A 5,571-nucleotide genomic window follows, 5' to 3' on the forward strand; every position below is an offset into this window, starting at 1 on the left:
ATAGGGTCTTTGTGGATGTAATTAGTTCAGAAGAAGTCATACTGGATTTGGGTGGGCCCTAAATCCAATGAATGCTATCCTTATAAGAAGGTAATGTGATGACATAGACACACACAGAGGAAGGATGGCCATGTGAAGATAGAGGCAGAAATTGAAATGATGCAGCTACCAGCAAGGAATGCCAAGGATAGCCAGCAACCAGATGCTGGAAGAGGCAAATAAGGATTCTCTCCCCAGAGAAGTTTCAGAGGGAGCATGGCCCTGCTAACAGCTGCATTTCAGACTTCCAGCCTCCAGAACTGTGAGGGAATACATTTCTGTTGTTATCAATGGCTCAGTTTGTGATAGGTAATTTGTTATGGCAGCCCTGGAAAATTAATACAGTTACCAAACTACAAATTCAGGAAGCACAGATAACACCAAGATGAATAAATACTTTTAAAAACCCCTATCTAGGCATACCATATTCAAACTGCAGGAAACCAAAGTCACAGAGAAAATCTTTTAGAAGAAGCCAGATGACAGGAAATAAGCCAGAAAAGCAAAGGTAAGAATTACAGTGGACTTATTAGAAACCAGAGAAGCAAGAGAGTAAAGTAAAAAATTTAAAGCGTTGCAAGAATAAATTCCACCATCCTGGAATTCTATACCCAGCAAACTTTGTCCTTCAAAAGTGAAGAAGAAAGACTTTCTAAGACAAACAAAAACTGAAGATATTCATTCCTAGCAAACTGACCTACAAAAAGAAATTCTTCAAGCAGAAGGAAAATGAGAAAGGTCAGAAACTTGAGTCTACTATATAAAGAAAGGAAGAGAATTAGAGAAGTAATAAAGGAAAGTAAAATAAAGTTTTTTAATTATCAAGTGATCTAAAAAATAATAGTTTGTATAAAGAAATGATAGTATGTTATTAATGTTTTGGGTGATTATATAGCAAATGGTTAAATTAAATGAATGGCAGCAATGTCACAAGGGACAGAAAGGAAGAACTGGGAATACTATTCTGTAGGGAACCTTCACTACATTTGAAGTGCAATAGCATTATTTGAAGGCAGACGTAGATTATTTTAAAACTCATATCTTAAAATCTAGGGAAAACCACAATTTTAAAAAAAAGTATGATTTATACATGAAGAGAGAAGATAAAATGAAATCATATAAAATGCTCAGTTAAACCAGTAAATGCAGGAAAAGAAGGGGCAAAAAGAAATAAGAAATTCAATAAAGAGAAAATAGTTACAGATATGGCAGATATTAATCCAATTACAGTTGACTCTTGAACAGTGTGGGGGTTAGAGGCGCTGTTCCCACATGCAGCTGAAATTTTGTGTATGACTTTTGACTATGCAAAAACTTAACTACTAATAGCCTACTGTTGACTGGAATTCTTAACAATAACATAAACAGTCTATTAACACATATTTTGTATTATATATATTATATACTTACAATAAAGTAAACTAAAGAAAAGAAAATATTAAGAAAATTTTAAGGAAGAAAAAATTTATTTACCAATCATTAGGTGGAAGTGGATCATCGTAAAGGTGGTCATCCTCATCATCTTCATGTTGAGTAGGCTGAGGAGGAGGAGGAAAATAAGGTAGCAGTCTTGCTGTCTCAGGGGTGGCAGAGATGTAAGAAAATTTGTGTATAAGAGAAGCCACGCGTGCAACTCGAAAGTGGACTTCCGGGTCAGGGCGGAGCCGGCTTTCACGTGGAGGCGGGGAAGTTTGGCCCACCGGAATGATCGCCAAGACACACAAAGTAGACCTGGGCCCTGGGCTCCTAGAGAAGAAAAAGAAGAAAGTGGTCAAAGAACCAGGGACTCAATACTCAATTTTAAATAATGATGATTACTTTGCCCATGTTTCTCCTATAAAAGCCACAGCCCCGTCTAAGAGTGGGTCCCCACAAAACTGCCACACTTGCTTTGATTATCCCATTTATGCTAGAGGTTACAAATTATTTTGTGTGAAAAGTCAGGTCTTGGTGATCACCTGAGATGCCTCTAGTGAAGAAAAAGAAGAGAAGGGTGTCAGCACCCTTTGCGAGGAGCACGTAGACCACACTGAGACCACGCTGCGTGCCAGGCGGACAGAGAAGTCATCCAGCCCAAGGGAGCAGGTGCTTGGCCACTTGGAGTTCCTCAGTGGGAGAAGAAAAAGAAGTCGCCTCTGGTCATGTCCCATGCCTCTGGGGTGAAAATCTCCCCAGACCCAGCCAGGGTGAGGAGGAAACCAGAGTTGGCAAGAAGCTCAAGAACGTAAGAAGGAAAAAAAGGGGGCCCAGGACCCCACAGCTTTCTCAGTCCCGGACCCTTGGTTCTGCGAGGTCGGGGATGCTGTGGACACTTGCTCAGTGGGGAAAGAGGGTGAGGAATAGGTAGCCTTGGGGCAGAAGCGGAAGCAGAAGAGCCCCAGGGAACACAGTGGGAAGGTGAAGAAGAAGAAGAAGAAGNGAAGAAGAAGAAGAAGAAGAAGAAGAAGAAGAAGAAGAAGAAGAAGAAGAAGAAGAAGAAGAAAAAGAAAAGAAGAAGAATCCACCAGGAGGGAGACGCCCTCCCAGGCCACTCCAAGCCCTCCAGGTCCATGGAGAGCTGCCCTAGGAAACGAAGTAAAAAGAAACCAGTCAAAGCGGAGGCTCCGGAATACATCCCCATAGGAGATGGCCCTAAGGCTCCTGCGAAGAAAAAGATGAAGTCCAAGAAGAAGGTAGAGCGTCAGTCATTGAGGAGCCGGCTCTGAAAAGGAAGAAAAAGAAGAAGAGAAAAGAATGGGGTAGCAGGAGAACCTTGGGAGGAGGAAACAGACACGGACTTAGAAGTGGTGTTGGAAAAGAAAGGCAACATGGACGAGGCGCACATAGACCAGGTGAGACGAAACACCTTGCAAGAAGAGACTGATCGCGAGTCAGGCAAAACGGAAGCTTCTGAAACCAGGGAGCGGACGGGAACCCAGTTTGGCCAGTGGGATACCGCTGGTTTTGAAAACGAGGAACAGAAACTGAAATTTCTCAAACTTTTGGGTGGCTTCAAAAACCTGTCCCCTTCGATTAGCCCCCACCCCCACCCTCCGGCCCCATCCAGCCCGATTGCAAGGTCCAACATAGCCCTCAGCAAAAAGGTGGCCGACAGCCTGCAGCAGAGCCTGCAGCGGGACTACGACCTGGCCATGAGCTGGAAGCACAGCCGCGCAGCCGGCCTCAGCTTCTCCACCATCCCCAACAAGATGTTTTATACTGACAGGAACGCTTCCAAGTCAGTCAAGCCGGAAGATTAAACTCTAGAGTTTCGTCCCCCTAAAACTGCCACAATTGTTTTGATTATCCCATTTATGCTAGCGGTTACAAATTATTTTGTGTGAAAAGTCAGATCTTGGTAATGACCTTGAACAACAGTAGGATATAAATAACTCCAATAAGCTTAGCGTTCCAATAATGGAACACTAGGCATAAATGGGTTATTCAGTTGTGCAGATGAAAGCCATCTGACAGTTGGCTCACATTGAACACCTAGGGAGATTAAGGACAAGGACAACTATCTTAATAGGCTTGGATGAACTGGGACGGGGCAGCTCATGTTTCGGGAGCCAGAAGAACAAGTAAGAGGCTAAAACCTCCTGTTTTCTGTGTTAAAACATCCTGTCCCTGTCTGAGATATCAATGTGTACAGATAACCTTTGTTGAGTGTTTCGCAGGTGCTAGGCACATACTGGTGTTTTTCTTAATGTATTTAATTTTCATAATGATGAAATGGGTGCTATTATTATCCCCATCTTATAGATAGGCAACTGAGGTTCAGGGATAAAGTAATAAAATTGCCTGGGGTCACCCAAACACTAAAAAAGAGAGAGAGAGAGAGAGAGAAACCACACAGTTCAAACCTGTATTGTTCAAATGTCAACTGTATATCAATAATTCCTTAAATGTGAATCGTCTAAATACACGAATAAAAGACACTACTATCATAGTGGATAATAACAAGATACAACTATATGTTATCTACAAGAAACCCACTTTAAACACTCAGGTTAAGAGTAAAGGGACGGAAAAATATATAACATGCTAAAAGTAATCAGAAGAAAGCTGGAGTAACTAAATTAATTTCAGACAAAGCCAACTCCAGAATGAGCAACATTATTAGGAATAAAAAGGGGTACCACATAAGGATAAAGGGAACAATTCTCCAAGAAGACAACAATCTTAAACATGTAAGCATTACCAAGAGCATCAAAATACGTAAGACAAGACTGATAAAAATGAAAAGAGAACTAGACAAATCCATTGTTAGAGGTACAGACTTAACCATCCCCGTGTCACTGTTATGGGTGGAGAATCCCTTTGATAGAGCCAGTGGGCAAAAAAATCAAGGCTATAGATGACCTGAGCAGCATTATCAATCACCTTGATCTAATGACATCTATAGAACACTCCATCCAACAGCAGAATTTACTTCATCTCAAGCTTCTGAAGAACATTCACCAAGTTTTGAATGAACACACACCAGGTTTTGACCGTAAAACACACCTCAACAAATTTAAGAACATAAAGATTATACAAACTGTGTTCTCTGACCACAGTTTAATTAAAGTAGAAATCAATAGGAAAGGTGTCTAGAAAAGTCCCAAATATTTGGAAATATAAATATTTAAAAAGCATACCTCTAACTAATTCATGGGCCAAAGAAGAAGTTTCAAGAGAAGTTTAAAAACATTTCGAACTAAATGAAACTGAAATTATAATTTACAAAAATTTGCGGGGTGTAGCAAAGAAATGTTTGGAAGAACATGTATGGCATTAAATGCATATGTTGTAAAAGAAAAATATCTAAAATGTGATACTTCAGCTTACCTTAGAAAATTAGAGAGGAGGAAATTAAGCCTAAAACAAGCAAAAAAGTTAATATTTCATCAGAAATCAATAAAGTTAACAGAAAAAAAGGATAACAAATAAATACTATGAAAAACTATATACCATCACGAGGTCAGGAGATCGAGACCATCCTGGCTGACACGGTGAAACCCCGTCTCTACTAAAAAATACAAAAAACTAGCCAGGCGAGGTGGCGGGTGCCTGTAGTCCCAGCTACTCGGGAGGCTGAGGCAGGAGAATGGCGTGAACCCGGGAGGCGGAGCTTGCAGTGAGCTAAGATCCGGCCACTGCACTCCAGCCTGGGCGGCAGAGCGAGACTCCGTCTCAAAAAAAGAAAAAAAGAAAAACTATATACCAATAGATTGGATAACTTAAATGAAATGAACCATTTTCACATGGAAAACACAGACTACCAAACACCAGTAGATATAGATAGCCTGAATAACCTTAGCGCTAGTAAAGAAATTGGATCAATAATTATTAACCTTTTAAAAAAGAAAGCAGGAGGCCCAGATGGTTTCATTGGTGAATTCTACCAAACACTGAAGGAAGAAAAGAACATCAGTTCTCCACAGTCTCCTTTAGAAGCAGAGGGAATACTTCCTAACTCATTCTATAAGGCCTTGCCCTAATACTAAAACCAGGTGGAGACATTACAAGAAAAGTGACAGACCACTATATCTTATGAACAAAGACAGACAA

The 5,571-nt window shown here is 40.7% G+C and overlaps 1 pseudogene; it reads left to right on the plus strand.

Annotated features, from left to right (window-relative positions):
- The first annotated feature begins 1,743 nt into the window (after positions 1-1,743).
- Positions 1,744-3,278, plus strand: LOC112635530 (annotated as a pseudogene).
- The last annotated feature ends 2,293 nt before the right edge of the window (positions 3,279-5,571 follow it).

This window comes from Theropithecus gelada, chromosome 11 (genome assembly GCF_003255815.1).
Source record: "Theropithecus gelada isolate Dixy chromosome 11, Tgel_1.0, whole genome shotgun sequence".
NCBI lineage: Eukaryota > Metazoa > Chordata > Mammalia > Primates > Cercopithecidae > Theropithecus > Theropithecus gelada.